Consider the following 21553-nt stretch of genomic DNA (forward strand, 5'->3'; position numbering starts at 1 on the left):
TGACTAAAGACCACTTTCTTTCCTGTTAAAGGAAAGCATACACGCAAAACAAAAATTCTGGCCGTAAATACTTGAGCAGTAGGTGTTGGAAACAGACTGCCAACTTTTCCTATTAAGACTTGGCGAGTCATTTGGCACAAACCTATAACCTATAAAAACTGTTCACGGTCCAAGAAGTCCCATGGCTGGCAGTAGATAGGCATGAAAAGCTTGAAATATTGCAGATTCCAGCTCCAGCTGGAGACCCAGGGTTTCTGCATTAACATCATCATTGGGAAGGCAAACACCCCCAATTCCCACATCTCATTCCACAAAAGCAGGGATGAAACGGGTATCTGCACCAACTTTTTTAAGAAGGGAGGATGGAGGTTAGCACAAAGCTTAAGAAGCTGGTCGGGATTCCCAGGGATTTGTGACCCCGTACTTGTGGGTTGAGAAACAAAACCTGAGAAGTAAATCATCTTTGACAATTGCAGGGAGCAAATATGAACCTAGACCAAGTCCAGGGCCGCATGATACTAAAGCAAGGCTTACTAGTACTCTTTGCTATTTTGATTGTGTGAAGAATGCCAGCAGACCAGGAGTTAAGGGGGAAAGTTGACTACGGACTAAAAAAGTTGTCACTACACCCATGTAGTGCCCGGCCATACTGACCATCCCAGGACCTCACGCAAGGTCTCTCTCTCTTTTCCAAACAAAGCTTTCTTTGGATTTCCATGTAAAGGCTGGGTTCTGCGGTTGTTTGCTTGCCTGCTTACTTTTAAGTTCGGATACTTAAAGCGGTACATTGCTTTTTGGAAAATTCACTCATACAGATTATCTCGTTTTCTGTGGGTTCCTGAGGAAGGTAGGGCCCAAAATGCTTTCTGAATTAGGAGACACAATGGCGCATAACAGCTATGGACCAAATACTTCTACCACTGCCACTCATCTGAATCATCAGGTGGATTACCCCTGGCTGAGTGACGATGGAAAGTATATACTAAGTAATATCATTTGCTCCAAAGGAAAAAGAAATTGCAGAGATAATGGGAAGCTGCTGTTGAAAAAAAAAAACAATCCACTTGCTATCACCTGAAGATAGAATGACTGATTCTCAGCAAATCTTACTGTCAGGTACAACGGCCCTTCCCCACTGCCTCCCAGTTTTATCAGCATCTCAATAGCACCTTCTGTCTATTCATCCTGCAGAGAAGCCTCTGAAAATTCAATATTGAAACACAGGCTCACGAAATGAACAAAAATTTTAGATGGAGACTCCTTTGGTTGACATTCTATACTTTTCCAAAAGAAATATCTATTCTCACAGTAAAAGGTTACTGGCCCAGAGTGCTGTATTTCTGTTTAATTTTTTTTTTTCAAGAAGATGTTCACCCTACCACACTCCTTTCTCTACTAATATTAGCTTAAATTATTTGCCCAAAGTTAAGACTTGAGTATTTGAGCCACAGGAGTAACAGCTAGTTGCCCGGTGATATGTATTCTCCCCACATCCTTTGAGCAATAGCATTAGGAGTTTGTGCAGGGAACTGGGCCACCCAGTTCAAGAACCTGACTCTCCTCAGTGACTCAGGGACAGGAATTGCGGCGCTTCTGTGACATACATCCACGAAGACTGAGCGAGTACTGCCCTGCCCATTCCCCCCCACATTCCCCCACCCCATGACAGTGGTGGCAGCCAGTCTGAATCCAGAGACAGAATCTGTGTGGTGAGGGTGTAGAATTGTCTTCTCAGGCCTGGACCAGCTACCTCTACACTGTAACATGAAAGAGAGATGAACTGGGGACTTGTTTAAGCCAATGTATTTGAGGTCTCTCTATACAAACAGATTATACTGTATTGTAATCAATATGGGTGTGCAAAGGAATCATACAAACTCCTTCCTCTGTGCCACCTCTGCCCCTCGACTCAGAAGGAATCACCATGTAGCTACTACTTCGTGTCACAGTCTCACAAAATACTAATTCCATCACTCCCTCCTCTCCTTCATCTTCCTTAGTATTCACAAAGCAGGGTTGACCATTAGAATGGCTCACCTATCAGACAGGGGAGGAGTGGAAGAGAACTGAGCACAAACCTAGGAAAAACACCTAATGTCATTCCTTTTATTATACAGGGATATACTAAATGTGCACATTAACAGGTAGGTATAATCTATAATTTAATTCTAACATTTTATTTATTCTGTGGATAGTGTAAGTTTCACATTACAGAAATAACTGCCCACAATATCTATTCGTTAATTCCAAATGAGTGCCGCCTAATTAGTGGCTTTACTATTATACTAACATGAGTAACTAGGCCCAAGTGTCTACATGAGGGTAATGGGAGGTTCTACAGGCTCCACCACCAGATGTTCGAGTTCTCACCAGCTCTGAATTTGGGAGAGTTATTTACACCACTCATGTCTTGGATTCTTTCTCTCTGAAACAGAGATAATAACACTACCTATTTCCTGGGCTGGTGGTTATGATTAAAGGTCTTAATATGGGCCAAGATCTTAGTGCAGTGCAAGCATGTGGTAAGGACTCTGTAAGGCATCATCGTTATCATCACCATCATCACCATCATCATCACCACCACCATCATCACCATCATCACCATCACATCACCATCATCATCATCATCATCATCACCACCATCACCACCGTCATCACCATCATCATCACCACCACCATCACCACCATCATCCCACCACCACCATCACCACCATCATCACCATCACCACCATCACATCACCATCATCATCATCATCACCATCATCATCATCACCATCATCACCATCATCATCACCACCACCATCACCATCATCATCATCACCATCATCATCATCATCACCACCACCATCACCATCACCACCACATTCATCACCACCACCATCACCATCACCACCACATTCATCACCATCACCATCATCACCACCACCACATCACCATCATCATCACTCCCATCATCATCATCACCACCACCCCATGATCTTCACCCCATCATTATCCTCACCACTGCTCCCATCATCATCACCCCCATGATTACTACCATCACCATCACCACCACCACCGCCCCATCATCAGCACCACTCCAATCATCATCACCACCATCACCCCATCACCATCACCACCATCAACACCCCCATCATCATCAACATCATCACTACCATTATCACCATCCTCATCATCATCACCCCCATCACCACCACCACCACCACCACTATGACCACCATCATCACTATCATCCACAGCAACATCAACAACCAACATCTACTTAAAGTGGGATCCTCAATGGAACTTAGAGTTGTGTGGGTCTGAGGAAATAGCTCTGGGAAAGTATGGTCCCGAGAAAACAGCAGTGCTGGGACGCAAGCATGTAGGTCATTTAGAGAGTCCCCTAACTCAGTTTCTGTGATGTCAAACTTTTTAAGTGGAACTTTTAAAAATCATTTCCACTTTTAAAAATTATTGCTAGAATTTAAAAATAGTGTCCAAACAAAAGTCATAATAATGTGACTTTTATTATCTACCCTTTTGAATAATTCATGCCTAGGTTCTACTTTAAAAAGCTAGGCTCTAGGCTACATTTAAAGTTGTAAAAGAAAAACATGTGAATAAATGAGGTATGGTTACACTTCATAGGATTAAAAGACATTTTTTTTAAAGTATAACCAGCAATTAATACAAGAAACACTTAATGGTATAAAATGGTATAAAAAAATTCAAATTATAAAATCTTTTTTGAAGCAAAATTTACAACTAGGCCTGTCAAACCTCTCCATGTGCCTATTTCTGCCATTAAGGGGGGGGGAAAAAAACTCATTGCATATGAAAACCACGTCCTAATTGGACACATTTTTTAATGCCAGTTCCTGAACACCCATTGGTAGAACATGAAAATTAATTTGCACTTTTCTTTGAAATTTTGTTGGCTCACACAGAATATACGATTGAAATTCTTCATTTATTTAATCTTTTTCAGTGTCTATTTGATCGCCTTTTCACAATCAGTTAGAATTGTATCACTTAATCTTCCATTAGTACAGTTTCAACTCATCAAATACTAGTAAATCAATTGCTAAATTACTGTAGAACCCATATACAATTACCCACCACATCCCGTCATTAATACCCAGTGAATGCATTCTGATTATTGGCATTACTATGAATGCCAAAATAATTAATCACTTCTCTGGGTTGATGTGAGGGTAATGGGAGATTATAAATGTAGAGCTAATTGGGCTTCAGATGACTTTATAAACACTAGGGAGTCAGAGAACCAGGCCTTCAGACGAGCTAACATAAAAAGCTGTTGATTGACATGTTTACCTTCTGAGCTGTGGCAACCAGTGTGAACATGATCTTTCAACTGCCTTTGTCCTTTTGCATTCCTTTGCTCTGCTTTGATTGAAAATCCCACATTTACGTGGCCACCAAGAAGACGGTCTGTTACCTTCAAGGTCATATGAAAGAAGTTACCTGGATTTACGAGTGTTCAGTGAGAGTTCCGATTTGAGATGTGCTCACTTCTTGAATTATGCATAACAACTTTATCTTCCAGGGCATGTATTATTGTACTAAAAATAAAACTAGCCAATGTATTGTAGTGAAGCCTCAATGGTATGCCATGATTTGAAAGAAAAACAATTGGGAGGGATGGAGAGGTTGACTCAGATTCAGCCTGTCTGGTTGGGCTATTCCTAGCTCCTCTTAGTCTTGTCACCACAGGAACAGTCACACCCTCGACCTCAGTCCTCAAGATGCTCAGAGGTAGCCTTGCCTACCTGCTCCACTTCTGGAAGCTCTAGAAAGTTCTCTACCACTCAGCCCCTCTCCTATCTGACTCACAAACACCTACAGTCAGAGTGACCTATAGAGTTTATTTAACAAACGGTTATGCTGGCTGCAGCCTGACCCAGTAAATGAGAATGTCTGGGGATGTGGCCAAAGACACCTATGGGTCCAACTACTGGCTATGTTGTCTTAAGGATGACTTCTTTTCTGCCAAGTTAAAATACATAGGATGAATGCGTTTACCAGTTCCTTCCCTTCAACAGTTCCTTCTTGCATGGATCTTAACGTGGCCTCCACAGCCTAGTGTGACTGATCCAGCCTACCTCTCCACTACATCTCCACCTCTCTCACCCTTGTTCTCAGAGTTCCAGCCTTGTGGCCCCGTTGCCGTTCTTCTGATATTATGCATTGTCTCCAGCCACAGGGCCTTTGCACATGCAGTTCCAGCCTTTTGCCTAGAAAGGTTTCCCCATTGTCTAGTTAATCTTTTAGCCTAATTATCTTTCTTCAAGATAGTGATCCCCACTGCCCCCAAGGTTATGTCAGATTTTTATTATCAACTAGAGTCACAGCACAGTGACTTATCACAGTGTGCTTATCACACTTGTAGTTTTCTATTTATTTGTGGAATCATTTATTACCTGTTGCCTCACTAAAACATCCGATCATGAGGGCAGGGATTTTTATTTGTTTTGTTCACAGTTCTATTGCCAGCGCTAAGCAGGCACCCAACTTAGTAGATGCTCAGTAAATATTTTGGGGAGGGAAGAAGAGAAGGAGGGTGGGAATGAGGGAAGACAAGTGTGGGGCCTGAGTGCGGCACCAGCAAATATGAGGATTCAAGAGGGACAGAGTAGCAAAGAGAAACAAGGAACCCAGAAAAGAAAGCTGGTAGTGACAGGAAGAAATTCCTCTGACCTCCTGCTTTAGCTAACAGCTTTGGTGGACAGAGTAATCACTACCAGCTCTGACCACGAAGCAAAGCAGTTTCAACCTCAGCCAGGAGCTGCCCTGAACCCAGAGCCCCAAGCCAACTTAGGAGGCAAGCCTCATTCTAAACCATGCCCTGTTCCAGACCCCAAACAATACCACCAGTCCTGCTCCGGGGCTTACCAAGAAAGAATGAATTACACACTGTCCCTGTTCCCAATCAGCTCTCTCTCTCAAAACTAAATTCTTTAATTCTATGTGACTGGCAGCTTAGTGGGCTGCAAAGGGTTTCCTTTATCTATCCAGAGCAGATTTTATTTATGCTTCAGTCTTTACAAAAGTCCCAGGAATGCTATCTGATCATCAATTCTTTCTGGGATACTCAGTGTAGGAAATTAAAAATCCTATCCATCTTCCTTACAACCTTGACTGCCCCAAATCCCAATCTGACTTTGTTTGAACAAATGGCCTTCAGTTCTGGAAAACCTAACAGGAATTACAATGTATGAGGCAGAGGCCCCAAAACAAAGAAACAAAGAAAAAGTGATCTGACACATCAAGTGGGTCCCAGTCTTTTCTAGCTTCCATTTATTTTTCTAAATTAACTTTACTGAGGTATAACTTACACACAATAAGGTACAGTGAGTTTTCACAAATGTAAAAACTCTAGTAACTGTCACCAAGGTCAAGATACAGAATATATTTTTCTTTAAGATTTATTTATTTCGGGGCACCTGGGTGGCTCAGGTCATGATCTCAGGGTCCTGGGATCGAGCTCCGCGTTGGGTTTCCTGCTCAGCTGCTTGAGATTCTCTCTCCCTCTGCCCCTCCCCCTGCCTGCGCTCACACACTCTCTCTCTCTCTCTCTCAAAAAATAGATTTTATTTATTTATTTGAGAGAGAGAGGAAGAGAGTGGGGGGGAGGGCAAAGGAAGAGACTCTTCAAGCAGACTCCCCACTGAGCTGGGAGCCGACCTGGGGCTCGATCTCAGGACCCTGAGATCACAACCTGAGCCAAAACCAAGAGTCACATGCCTAACCCTACTGAGCCACGCAGGCGCCCCTACAATATATTTTTCTTAATTGAAGCACAGCTGACATACAATCTGTTAGCTTCAGGTGTGCAACGCAGGGATGCAACAGTTTTATACATTACTCGGTGCTCACAGTAAGTGTGGTCCCATCTGTCACCATACAACGTCATTACAGTATCACTGACTATACTCTCTATGCTGCGCTTTACATCCCTGTGACTTGTTTATTTTATAACTGGAAGTATGTACCTCTTAATCTCTTTCTCTTATTTTGCTCATCCCCTCTAGCTTCCATATCTAATGCTAATGGTAGACCCTGCCTTGGTAAAAAGGCTGCCTGCCCTCACGGAAGGAGAGCTGGCTTCCTCGTGTAAAATGCAAGCTTTGGGCTCAGGCGTTTAGTAGGAACCAATCACACTTTAATATTCTAAAGAAAATGCTCCTTAAAATACAATCATCCCAGTTGTAAAATGAATAAGTCACAGAGATGAAAAGTACAGCATGGGGAAGTAGAATCAATAACATTGAAGTTGAATCAATAATATTGAAATAACATTGTTTGGCGACAGAAAATAACTGCACTTACCGTGGCGAGCACGGCATAAAATAGAGGATTGTTGAATCGCCATGCCGTGCACCTGAAACTAAGATCACATTGTCTGTAGACTAAAATAATAAACATTTTTTAAGAAGGGAAAAATACAATGATCACATTAATGGAAAATTAATTCATGATTTTGCTGATTGTTTTTATTCATAAATATTAGCTGTGTACTATAACCTTCACATAAATACTAGCATTATTTCCAACTCTAAAGATTGTTTTTTTCTTAACTAACTGTCCAATTTCATGTCTCCTTACATGCTCACACTCACCCCCTCCAAGCTATCTACCCTTTAATGCTCATCCACCTGTCAAGTCCTTTAAATCACATACATGCATATCTATGACCATGTGCCTCTGTATGAGCAAATCTGTGTCTCTGTATGTGTATGTACACGAAGGGGCATCTGTGTGTGTGCACGTGCATACATACACACGTGCCCTGATGTGTGTATCTACGTACGATGGATGGACAGGTGTAGGCATGGGTATCTACATGTCTCCAAGACACATTCTATAAAATAAAATCAGATGCACAAAACCTAAAGCAAGCCTAAACCAAATGTTTCAGAAGGCTGTCATTGTCTTGAGAGAAATGTGTCTGATCAAGTTTTTTCTGTGCCACTGGATCTGTGACTCCAGATCCACACCTGGACGCTCAGTGGCAGGAGACTCTCACCACCTCTGTCTGCTGGTTTTTTGGTGGTTTTGCATAAGCAAGTTTGAGGTGGGTTTCCACACTTACGAAATAACCCCCCTCTGGTTACTTACCAGGAATTCACAATGTATTTAATATATACATTCGATTAGTGTTTATTGAATGCCTCCTTCCCCCAGGCATGGCATCAAGAGCTTGTAATACAAGACAAAACAGGCCAGACTTAGTCTCCTGCCCTCACCGTGCTTACATTCTAGAAGGTATATACATATTGTCTGTTAGAAAGGGATACGTTCTATGGGGGAAGAGGAGAGCAGAGCAAGGTGGTGTGGAGTACTGGGGCACAGAAGAGAAAGGGGAGAAAGGGGGCTGCAGCTCTATGAGAGGGTGGCCAGGACAGGTGACAAGTAAGCAAGGCCAAGAAGCAGGTAAGGGAGTGAGCCAGCAGGAGCGGGTGGCCGGTGCAAAGGAGCAGGGAGGATGCCTGGGGAGATCGAGAAGTGGTGGAAGTGGTGGGAGCAAGAGAGAGAATAGTAGGAGACCAAGGGGTCAGAGAATGAAGGGACAGACATATGAGGCCTCGTGGGACTTTCAGTCTTGGCTTCCAAGACTTGGCGGAGTCAAACAGGAGACCCTGGGGATTGTGAGCAGACCTGGGGTGTCATTATGGCCCAGCTGTGGGGGCAGGAGTAAGAGCAGGGAGTCCGGTCAGGAGGTTCTGGCAATAACCCAGGAGAGAGGCTGGGGGCCAGGCGGGAGAGCAGGGCCATGCAGAGATGCAGTCAGATCCCGGGTACGTAGAAGTTGGAGCCAAAGGACTTCATGGTAAATGGATGTGGGAGAGGAAAGAAAAAAGTTCAAGAGTGATGCCAAGGTTTGGGGAGTGACTGGCAGGAGAAATGTCTCACCAGACCTGTGAAGGCCACCCTCAAAATGACCCTGCCTCTAAGATCCCCAACCTTGAAATTCCCCTCTCTGATTCGCTTTTCCGTCCCATGGCCTGCCACCACCACCTTTCTAGTCTCCCCACTCTGCCTGCTGGGCCCCCTCGCTTTCGCTCCCAGATGCCAGCCCAGCGTAAACATCGTCAACGTGGTCATTCCCCAAAGCCCCTCCCCGCCTACTCCTTCTCACTGGGGAGCTCCCTTCCTTCCCAGAAGCTCCACTTCTAAGCTCCAAGCAGACAAGCCCTAGCTTTCCATCTGCAGCCACAGCTTCCGTCCTGAACTTGGGGTCTCCATTCCAAGGGCCTGCACAAGGCCCCAGACACAGCGAAACTGAATGCAGCTGCTCTTTTCAAAGAAAAGCCTTTCTTTCCAACAGAAATACCTCCCAGCTTGAAACTCTGATATCCGTCCCTTTTGACTCTGCCTGTCTCCTTGCTTCCCTGACACCCAATCACGTCTAGAGAATTGACCTTCCCAATGTCCCTGGTACCCAGTGCCCTGCTTTCTGCTGCCACCGCCCGCCTCATTTGGGCTCTTCTCGCTCACCACCAAAATCTACTCCACAGTGCTCACGATATGATACCAGCACCCCTGCCCTTACCTACCTGTGCTCCCCCTCCTTTACAGTCTGGCTCCTACCTCCCGTCCTCTTCCGAATCTTCCGTGCCTCCCTTCTTGAAATCCACCGCTCCAGCCAAATTGATCTCCCTCCCACATCGTCGTTCACACCAATCCTCCTACCCTTGAATGTCTTTCCCTCTTTTACCTACTCCTCAGTTCAAGGCCAAGCTCAAAATATACGAGTCTAAAGCCTGAACTTTCTGCTTGGTGATTATTCTTCCCTTCTGAGTTCATGTAGCTCTTAAATGAGACAATTCATCTGATATTTAATATACATTCTCTTTATCTTCTCTTTTACTTCTTGAAGTGCTCTTTATCATCTCGAAATCATTACTATCTAACAAGAGTAGCAATTACTTATTATATGAATATTTACACTCTTCTGACTTCCGCTTCTAAGGGGAAAGGACTCTTGCTTGCTGGGTCAGTTCCCAGGCAAGTTCTTTATAGTGGAGAACCCCAGGAATGGGCAAGACAGAAGAACTAAAAGCAAACAAATCCAAGAGACTACACTGATATATGGAACAAAGGGCCAGAAGAGCAAGAAGAAAAAGATGGGAAAAGCCTCAAAGCCTGGGTGGGTGTTGGGCTGAGATTTTGGCGAGTAGACATGGAGAGTGGGGGAGACAATTTCACAAAGCAAGCGCCAAACACATGGAGTCTATTAAGAGAGCAGCGAGGAGGAGAGAAGATCAATAAGATTTTTGCTGCTTGATAGGAATGCATTCTTCCCACTGCTATTCATGTTCTCTCAAAAAGATGAATAAAGATTCCAAGTGTTTTAATCCGTTATTGGCTACTGGACTGGGTTTATTTGATGTGACTTTATGAACAAGACTAAACCGTGGGACAATGAGAGTTATCTGGGTTACATAATGAGTATGTCCTGTCTGCCTGGAGGCATTTTAAAATCTCTCAAATTCAGGAACTGGGATCTTATATTTCTTTGTAGCCCCAGGGCTAAGCACAATGCCTTAAAAGTGGCAATTTATCAATAAGCGTTGGTTGATGGTAAACAGGGATCTGGATAGACGAGCACAGGATACAGATCCTGTTTTTTAACATGATAATGTTCCAGAGGCTGGCATCTGTTATTACTGATATAGCCAAACAGTATTTGTCAGTGTATTTATTTAAAGAGATTTTCCATTTGTCTACCAAGCAAATATAACTTTTGTAGGTCAAACTCACAATTACGCCATTAAAAGAGGACAACCATGAGCGCATTGCTCGTTAGGGATGTATGTGAATACCAAAAATATCATGGCATTCAAAACCCAAATGTCAGAGAGAGCATTAGAGAAGAGAAAGCAAGGGAGATTTTTTGAAATGCAATCCTAATTATTTATATTCTTCACAAAAAACTAGACAATTTTCTCCTGCTGACATACCCTATTTTGGTCCATTTACTTGCTGCTCTCAGTTTTAGACCCAAGAGCTTTGTGAAAATCAACTGCAACTACTATGATCTTGTGTCAAAGTCAAATGATTATCTCTAAAGCATCCCTGATGGGTTTTCAAAATATTTGTCTTTTCTGGAAAATCCTTTGCCTCATTCTCAGAGAATAATTCTGACCTCATAAAAAGTCTACAATAAATGGAACTTAACTACCTCCCTTCAGCATATGGAAATGGGAAAGCAAAAGAACCTAAGAGAAGGAGATGGCAATGGAATCAGGGGTTACAGCCTTCTGGAATACAAAAGTTCTTTGCATAGCATTAAGCAGGAGAAATGTCACTAGAAGTTGACCATGTGTTAGAGAGCGTGACAACAGCAACCGCTATTCATTCCCCATCACCCCATCTGCCATTTTATATTGACTCAGATGTACAAACATAGTAATACAATGAAACCATCCCATTTACTAGGACTCTGATGTGCAAGCACTTTAAATATCTTCTGCTTAAAGAGATTTGTACCGTCTGGGGGCGCCTGGGTGGCTCAGTCGGTTAAGCGTCTGCCTTCAGCTCGGGTCATGACCCCAGGGTCCTGGGATTGAGTCTTGCATCGGGCTCCCTGCTCAGCGGGGAGCCTGCTTCTCCCGCTCCCTCTGCTGCTCCCCCTGCTTGTGCTCTCTTTCTCCCCCTCTCTCTGTCAATAAATAAATAAAATATTTTCTAAAAAAAGAGATTTGTACTGTCCTTTCTCTGGAAACTGTTAATGACCATTTTTCTCCTTTGTGGAGATCGCTAAGTGTTTCAGATCACTAAGAAGTTGCTAAGAGGTGTATCTAAAGACGAAGTTGGATACCGTTAACAGCACTAGCCACAAGTTGATTCAAGGGCAACAACACACTATTCCAAAGATAAACTGCTATCCTGAGTGAAAACTGGAAGAAAGTTAAGGACAATTTGATAATGTGTATCAAAGTTGTTATTAAAATATACAAACCCTTTGATCCAGCAAATTCTCCATCTGGAAATTTAACTCAAATAAATCATCAGAAAGGATACAAAGATGAGGTTATAATAGTGTTTGAAATTCAGTCTTAAAAGGCAAAAGAAATGAAGGAGCTAATTGTTTAACGATAGCATATTGATTAAATAAATTATAGTACACGGATTCAGTGGAACACTATATAGCCATTAAGAAGAATACGACAGATTTACACCTATTAACAAAAGAATGTCAGTGATGCATTAAGTTAAAAAGGCAAATAACCAAGCAGCATATGAATGTGTTCCTCTTTCCAAAAAAATATGAATATTATTTATATTTACATTATCTATTGTCATAGAGCCTTTTTAATTTTCAAAAGAGAGTAAATTGGAAAATTAACTTTCACTGAGAGAAAACCATAGTCCCAGGTTGAGCCCTGAGACTCAATCTCTTTCTTTCTCTCTTGCCCTCCTTCCCTCCCATCCCCTCCCTCCCCCTTAGAATGAAGAAAAAGAGGTATACAAAGGAGGGGCAGAAATTTGGCTATAAACACAGCAATTCGTGAAATTACTTTCTTAGTTGAAATTTGCACTGACATAAGTTAAGAAAAGCTTTGACAGGGAACTGGTAAAGCCCTGAGAAGGTGTGTCTCTAAGTTAAAAGAAAAAAACACAGTTCAATCAAAGTCTATGGATTAGATTTGGGTTAAAACTAATATCGGTTAAGGAATAAGGTATTTCTTTTCAGAATTAACAAGAAATTCTTTAAAATATAAAAATAATTTTCCTTATTACTTAATTTTGCCAAAGTAATCTATAAGTAAAATGAACTACTTTCATTTTTTAAATAAAAGGCTAAGGCAGAGGGGCACCTGGGTGGCTCAGTTGGTTAAGCAACTGCCTTCACCTCAGCTCATGATCCTGGAGTCCCAGGATCGAGTCCCGCATCAGGCTCCCTGCTCAGCAGGGAGCCTGCTTCTCCCTCTGACCCTGCCGCCCCCTCTCATGTGCTCTCTCTCTCTCTCTCAAATAAATAAAATCTTAAAAAAAAAAAAAAAAAAGGCTGAGCGAGAGGGAGAGACAATGCGACAGAATGGAGAGGGAGAAAGGGAAAATTTATGATTATGAAGACATACCTTGAGTTTGCTTCTCGAAACCAAGCCAGCCCCTCCACCTGATGCCTCAGGCCCACACAGGAGAATTACCCCGCAGTCTCTTTGTTCTCCTAAATTCTGAAACTGGTGCTCGAAATCTACAGAAACAGCTTTCTAACTTACAGTCATGATGAAAGGCATGGACCCTGACTGGTTCTACTCTATCCTATGGTTGTCCTTTACTTCCCGATTAGTTCCTAGAATTTGCACAAATTATGGTGTGTGAAAGAATGACCTGAGGAGCTTGCAGAAGACTCTGATGTGGAACAGCCAGCTCTGAGAGTAGACCAGCAAGCTGCCTTCCACAAAGCCTGATTCCAGACTGTCCTGAAGGGTAAGAGAAACATCTTGTTCTTCGCTCACCTGCCCCAATGCCACCACAGCTGGGGCAACTGACGCTCAGTATTGGCCTGGGGAACCTCAGACATCACCTCTAGGGACCATGCATGTCCACAATGGAATGTGTTTTTGTTAACAAGGCTTAGTTTATCACCACAATCAATAGGTACCAATACACAAATGATGCTGATCATGACAGTTTTTAGGAAAATAAGAGCAAGGCATTGAAGTGCAAGGCCAGCTAACAAAAAATTCTAATATTCATTACCAGTAATAAAAAGATCAAAAAGAATAATCATGATTGCTAATAATATAGAAATGTGGTTTTGATTTAAGTAAAATTTAATTTAATAGAAATCTCCCAACTAGACAAATGGGAACTATAAGAATTTTATCCCAATTATGCTGTTCAGGGCAGTCTTATACTTATACTTATACTCTACTTCTGTTCCAACTATTGCTCTTTATTTAAACTTTTCCAAGTTTCTTCTCTCTATTTCAGGGAGTTCAAAAGACCATATTCAACTGTGGTTTTAAGGTGACCATGAAAAAGTGAGACATTTGCATTTTCTTTATTAAATCTTAAGGTCTTAGCAAAAGAAGATGTTAATGATTCCATAGCACGTATCCTTTCCAAATTTTCTTTGACTATTTTACCCCAGGCTTCAGAGCAAGACATCTTAAAGGACAAAATATAAAATGTAGCATCCCCAAAAGAATGATGGAAAGTTTTGCTATCTTTCTTTCTTTCTTTTTTCTTTTTTGGTATTTGATCTTCAAGTACTTTTAAGGTAACAAAGGGGGGAAAGTTTAAATGTCTTGGGGTGGGTTGAAAAATCTACAAAGAATTCTTAAGACTGACATTTGCAATTAGAAATTTTCCTCACGCGGCATTTACTGAGCAGAATAACTGTTACATATGAACAAAATATAATCACTCAGGTGGCTACCATATGGCCATCACGGTCTAAGGAGCTATGATATGGTCCCTTTTCTCTAGAAATTTACAGTCTAATTAAAGATATAAAATCAAAAAAAAAAAAGAGGATAGAGAACATTCAGATGCTACATTGTGTGATGTTGACTGACAACAGAATTATCAGAATGAAAAGTGAGGCTTAGCTGGTAAAGCAAAAATGTCATGAGTTAGAAGAAGCAGAAGGAGACAGAGGTAGGCAAAAATGATACCAGTGACAAGATAATATAGAGATAAGAACAAACAGGAATGTGCAGGGCTGGGTAAGATGAACATCTGAAAAGGGTGACCAGCAATTCAAACCACAGGATTCAGAGGCAGGGAAAAAAAAACAGCCCCACTCTGGGCTGGCATCAGGACATAAGAGCTAGGAAGAACTTCTGGGAGTATCAAGAAGACAGACGGGTTTCAGACCACAGGGATGAGATGTAGCATGGAACAGGAGTCGGAAGGGGTGGCAATGGTGAAGGGATTACTCGGGACAGTGGGACCTTATGCTTGCAAGAAATCAGATTTCACTCTGGAAGCTAGAGGAGGTTCAGTGCCCGTGGGCTGAGAGAGGAAGGTTCCAGCTCACTGCACAGCCAAAGAGCCAGAGACCCCAGAAACCCAGATTTAGATGACAAGGTGTATATTCGATCCACCTTCACAAATAGGAGCTAGTAAAATATCGCTTGTTTGGGGTCCCTGGGTGCCTGGGTGGGTCAGTCGGTTAAGTATCTGCCTTTGGCTCAGGTCATGATCCCAGGGTCCTGGGATCGAGTCCCGCATGGGGCTCCCTGCTCAGCCCGGAGTCTGCTTCTCCCTCTCCATCTGCCCCTCTCTCTGCTTGTGTTCTCTGTCTCTCTCTCTCTGCGTCAAATAAATAGATAAAATCTTAAAAAAAAAAAAAAATTGCTTGTTTGAGAATGACCTGCCGAGGGTCTAAAGAAAGGAAGCCTGAAGACTTCATGCAAGTAAGCAAGGTCTGATACTGCAAGAATGCAGGGATAATTTTAGAAACTAGTCTGATAGCAACCTACAAACGGGAATGATGAGTTACAGTATTTCCGAGAATCAAATTCTACTTTGCTGGGTCAGAGCTAGGATGCAAATACCCATCATTATTCTAATAGTCCTAAAACACATCATAATCACAAAGGTGTTATCAAGGTACAGTAAAAGAATATACTGAAATTTTAAGTGCCCCAACGAATATCTTATTTCTTCATAGCCTAATTTATTCCATAAGATCTGAGGAGCTCACAGAAAATGCATACCATTAAATAGTGAAGTACAAATTAAAATGGACATCAGAGCCTGGAAAAATATAACTTAAAGAGTGTGTGGAAGAGAGATAAGCAAGCCATAAAATCTTCACAGTTGTAAGAGGTGAATTACCAATTTGGTTCTACATCTCCCAGTGGCCTTTCTGACAAGTAAGAGGAAAACGTATGCTAAGCATTTTTTACTCCACTTGGGAATCCTTCCTTCTGACAAGTCCTGGTCTAGACCTGGCCTCTTGCTCGTCACACCCCTTCCCTGACACCCTGGGTCTTCCACAGGGAGCCAGATGCTGGAGCCACGTGGTCTTCACGGCCAGGGGCCAGTCATGCAGAGCTGGAAGCTAGCCACTCACAAGATGGAGAAGCCTAGCAGATGGAGAGGGGCAGTGTCTGGCCTATGTATCTCCTAGCTACTTTGAACTCCTGAGAAACAAAAGAATCCATCAAGAAATGGCTGGGATAAAGTAAGACCTCTGTCTAGAGATCTGATGTCTAAATGACTAAAACAGGCACATGCAGAAAAGTTAATACTGGACACTATGCATGACTTTGGGAAGCTCTCCAGCCAAACTATGATGGTTAAGAAATCTCCTGTCCCTCCTTTCCTATTGGAACTTTTCCCGTTTGAATACTGCCCACCACCCTTACCCTAACTGGTGTGGTCCTCATGGTGTCTCCTGTCTTGTTGGGACACATTCCCCCAAATCGTTCTCTTCATCAAACTTACAGGATGAAACATCCCAGCTCTGGCTGACTTGCTTTCGAAACTTACATTTTAAAGGTCAAGGCTCACAGGAAGAGTTTACCCAGAGCAAGGAGAGAGAGAGAGAGAGAGAGAGTGAGTTCAGGAATAAGAAAATAGAGCTTTATTGAAGGATTCCAAAGGACTACCTGGAAATCACATCAAAGACTAGAAGTTCCCTCTTTTGCCCGTTGAAGATAAACAGAGAACCCAGGAAATAAAATTCATACCTGGAGCACTTTATATAAATGTGTTCATATCCAAGATGAGAGGCAGTTGGAGGAATGGATGGGAGAGTCTGTCACACGCATGCTGAAATTAAATTCTATTTCCAGTTGTGATGGCCATTAATCAATTTCTAGAACTGTCATTAAATTATCTTAATGACACGGATTCCCGTGCCACCGAAATGCCACACACTGCACTTTGTACATCCAAGGAGACCGCTTTGCCTGTCCTACCTCCCCCGGCAGTTAGCGGCACCTTCCTCTGAATCCTGGGCCCCTTTGGCGCATCCCTTGTGTATAGCACTTGTCTCTGTCTTTGTCGCCCCATTCACTCACTCAGAGACCACACCGAAGTCATCTTTGCATTTCCAGGCTGGCACCGTGCTTGGGAAATGCGAGGCATGCAATGTGAAGTTTCTAAACTAACGCAGAACTGAGCGTTTCCCACAGCTCTGCTGCCTACAAGTGTAAGTAAATAAAAGTAGGTTAAGTTCCCTGATATGGGGACATGGGAAGGAGGTACATCTGCCAAAAGAAACGACACTAAATGAGCAGAGAATGTTGAAAAGCATATGTATTCTCACATGATCACGTGCATAGCTTAAAGTGGAGGTTCTAAAATTTGGGGACTCGGATATCTTTGAGAATCCAGTGAACTTTTGGCCACAAACACATAAAAGTCTCCAGTGCAGGGTATTCGTGGGATTCTCAAAAAGTGACCTTTGAACCCCACAGCCGCCATAAAATCGTGGTCCAACTGAGCCCAGATTAGGAACTTCTGCCTAGGAATAAAGCATCAGTTGGTTGTGTTTTAAAAATTCTGTTATTTTTTTTTTTTTAAAGTCAGTATAAACTGTTAGACTACAAAAGACTTTATCTCCAAGGAAACATCGTGATGCCAGTGAGGATAAATCTATCGGTTAAGTCCGTAATGATCTAAACCCTGAGGCTGTGAAGGGCCACCGCACCAGTGAAGCTTCTTACCAAAGGAAAAGAAAAGTCTCAACCTTCATTGCACCTGCTAAAGTGCTGCGTTATGCCTCCTTATTTGTCAAGAGAAGAAAATAAAGAGAACGCACTGCTTTAGAAATCATTTTGCAAGACAAGAATCTTTTTAAGCTGAAAATATAGAATCAAGGCAACTTAAAAAGCTCTACAGCTCCCAGGAAGCAGAAAAGGGTCATAGGCAGAATGGGAAAATTTCTAATCTAGTTAAGACATCCATTACAAAGACACGGAAGTCATTATTTCTAGGGTTCTGCAGCTAATTTAGTAGCTGTAATCCTGCAGAAGCGAACCCAGCTCCTACAAGGGCATTGCTATGAGCTACATGCTACACCACTCATTTCTTTGTGAAGTTAAAGCAGATCTCAAGCCCTAAGAGCAGCTTTTTTGTAGGTCGCAAATGAAATATCACCAGTGTGGATTAAATATAAAAATACACTTATTTTTATGAGATAAATTAGACATTAAAAATGTACTAAAAATTGCAAGAAAGGATGATACAAAGGCGGTGAATGGTGATAGGAAAAAATCGTGGCTTAGAGGCAGGAGAAGAGAATGAGGGAAGACAGAAAGGCAAATATGAGCAGCTAGACGACCATCAGGAAAGAATGGAGAAGAGAATGAGCTAGATCGAAGCAAAAATAATTTCAAAAATGAGGAAAGAAAGAAAATAGCAGATCGAGGTGAAAACAGATATGGATTATAAAAGAGAGAAGTATGAAGGAAAATGCGGGGTTTCTCTGAGCAGGCAGGTCAACAAAAGTATGGGTAAAGCAGACATGCCTCTGCCTGGGTTTTCTGATCAAAAGAAGAACCATGAGAATATTCCAGGGTTGTCTGTGTGTCTGGAAGAATTTATGAGAATCTAAGAGGATTTGAGAATCCAGGTAGACTAGAATTTTGGGCTGGCCACTTTTCTCCTAAAACACTCCAAATCAGGAGAGTTTAAATGAGGTCTTGGAGAGGAACAGATGTGGGGGGTTGCTGAGGCTTGGAGAAGATGGGGAAGGGGGAGGTCCAGGTGGGGAGGGGACAGGCAGTGGATGGACAGAGTTCACCAAGGAGAAGTACTGGGAGGTATGCCTAGAGGCAGGTGACCAGAGAAAGAAAAGCCTAGGAAAGGAGTTCAACAGGGTTTTCTCCCTGAGGAAATGTTCTCACACAGAGGCTCATCCCTGACAGTGTCTATCAGAGCAATGTGTCCAAGCAACTCCAAGTAAAAAAAGAAAAAAAATACCTCACATAAGACAGGCAACTGCTTGTCACGGAAATGCAACTGGAACCATGCATCCTTCCCATCTAGGGACAGGAACCACTGGGCGGATAAATCACTCAGGGGGCTCACGTTCCTAGCCACGGAGCAGACAACACTACAGAAAGGTCGATTTAGTTACGGACCTCAAAACAGTGCATAAAGCAAGTAACATAGCTGAAAGAAGCCTATTTAGGAAAAGCCGAGGGGATGATGAAGGAGAAGGCAGGAGTGTCGCAACTGGATGACAACACAGGGGGAAAGGGGCGGACGCACTGAGGCACAGAAGGAAGAGTTACACACTTCGTGAAATATTTTATCATTTCTTTCTTTCTATGAAAGACTATAAATATTCATAAGGCAATGGTAATGAAGGGAAACTGTTTTTAAAAATCCAATGGAGTGTCACTGAAATAGGTCAAATACAAGTACATTATCATCATCTGGAACATGCAGAACATTCACAGGCTCTTGGCAATAAATTTTTAAAAGAATATTTGTATAAAGCAGGCAACAGTGACCAAGTTTATCTCCCAAAGACACAGAAGGGACTCCTCTGTTCTGTTGCATAGAAATATTAAAATACCTTTGGTCATCGTGTATGTGGAACCCATAGAGAAGGAAGGGCACAGAGAGGGGACAGTCAATTCCCGCAAGTGCCTTTCTTTCTAGAAAGGAGCGGAAGTGATTAAAACACAGCACCACGACTCTGGAACTTTACAGTCCCTTTGGCGTGGAAGTTTCCTCCCACCCGCGCTGGCCTCCCTTCATTCATCTGTCAAATGAAGGCTGTTGTACTGTGCAGAACAGTCTTTTGGTTCTGAGCTAAACTGTATTCATGTCCAGAGAGCCCAGGTTTGTAAAAAGGAATCATTTTAAGAAGCTGCCTTTTAAAAAAAAAAATTTAACAAAAAGAGCATGAAGCGTATGTCAATGTAGTGAGCATAAGATGTCCACAATGGTTATAAAAGATAAATCTCGTTTCTTTGAGATAAAAGACCTCGTAAAGGAAGTCGGTGTGGCAATGTCTGGCTGTAGCCAATCTTGCATTGGGAGGAAGCTAGCCATTCTTCCCCAGAAGGAGCCTGTGACGAGACTGTCCCCTACCCTGAAAAAGAGTAACACTAAAAGATTGTGCGCTCCAATACAAAGCTGCAAAAAACACTTAAAATTTTCAACTTAGGAAATTTAAAAAGACATCAGATCACAAATTTTCCAAATGAGAAATAATGGGTTAGAGAAAGAAAGGATGTTACTCAAAATCGTTGTCTCCTCGTCATACCCTGAATATAATTTTTGAGAAAAAAATTCCTTAGTTATTAATATATCAAATTAAATTTCTAAAAATTATTCCTCCGAGGAGCAATACATTTGAACCCAATATACATTTTTTTCCATGAAATTTTTTTTGTTAGCAAAACGAGCGCAAATTCTGTTGGAGTTCATAAAATTCCTTGTATCTCAAGAGTATAAAATTATATCAATGCCAGAAAATCCTTCTTTCTTGATCTCCCTCTTTACCCCCAACATCAGTCTGAAGTTGTAAGTTATGTTACAACCAAATGTAATATCAAACATAAGCTAACATTTCAAATGGATATCCTCTGGTGACACTAATGACATTTTAAAGACTGGTGAGAGCATATACATTCTTGCTAAATGTTAGCTCCATGTCCAGGACAGTTTAACCCACTAAAAAAGGAAAACTTAAAAAAATCAATACAAAATAAAATTGAAGCTATTTACCAAAATATACAAGCTATATCCTTGTAGATAAATTGTTACAACAGACATGGAAGTAAATAATAGTTACTTGCAATGTTTGGGGGAATAAAATTTAGATTTGACTTGGACAATTTTAAATCACGTTGGTAATCCAATATCCATCCGAACAAACACACACCAGTCTGAAGTTAAATACCCTACCTTCTTTTTCCCATATGTCCATCCCCTACCCTGATTTCTCCACCCAATAAAATCTCTGCTCCCCCCAACCCACTCCACAGTGGGATTTCCAACAATTGAGAAATGGCCTTCTTATCAGAGAAGGGTCGGTCAAGTATAAATACAATACAAATTATATAAAACTGAGCATTTCCTTTTATCAGTTCATCTAAGTTATGATATTTGCATCAAATATGTATCTTAGAGAGTGTGTCTTGCTGTATACTTTCCATTTAATTTAGCAAAATATTTAGATTTAGTGTATCTCAGGAAAAAACAAAGGAAGTCCCCTAAGTAGCCTGGAATCATCCTGAATATTTGTAATGTAAACTTGCACATCCATCATCACACTGAAACCTCACAACACCCCTGAGAAACGAATGCTGAGTCTGCCCCCCTCCAGGGGAGGACTGTTGGAATATATGAGCAGACAGGAGAAGGCATTAACAGCCGGATGCAGGAGGCTACCTGGAGGGCACAGGACTGGGATGGATGGAGTCTGAACTTGAGCTTGTGTCTCTGAGTTGAGGCTGCCTGAGCAACAAGCTCTAAGAAAGCAGCTGATGATATGGGCCTGCTTAGGGGCTGGAGTTACAAGTTCCAACCCCCAAAATGTTCTGTGCTGGGGGAGGGATGAAGACAAAGCAGGATGCCGTCACAATGCCAACCAGGGGAAGGGTCCTCTGGTAACTGC

General features: G+C 42.1%; 1 protein-coding gene across 1 annotated transcript in view; it reads right to left on the reverse strand.

Moving 5' to 3' along the window:
* DNER (delta/notch like EGF repeat containing) overlaps nt 1-21553 on the reverse strand; it is a 299112-nt gene that overhangs the window by 143350 nt on the left and 134209 nt on the right. The gene's annotated exons all lie outside the window — the stretch shown is intronic.

This window comes from Halichoerus grypus, chromosome 4 (assembly GCF_964656455.1).
Source record: "Halichoerus grypus chromosome 4, mHalGry1.hap1.1, whole genome shotgun sequence".
Lineage (NCBI taxonomy): Eukaryota > Metazoa > Chordata > Mammalia > Carnivora > Phocidae > Halichoerus > Halichoerus grypus.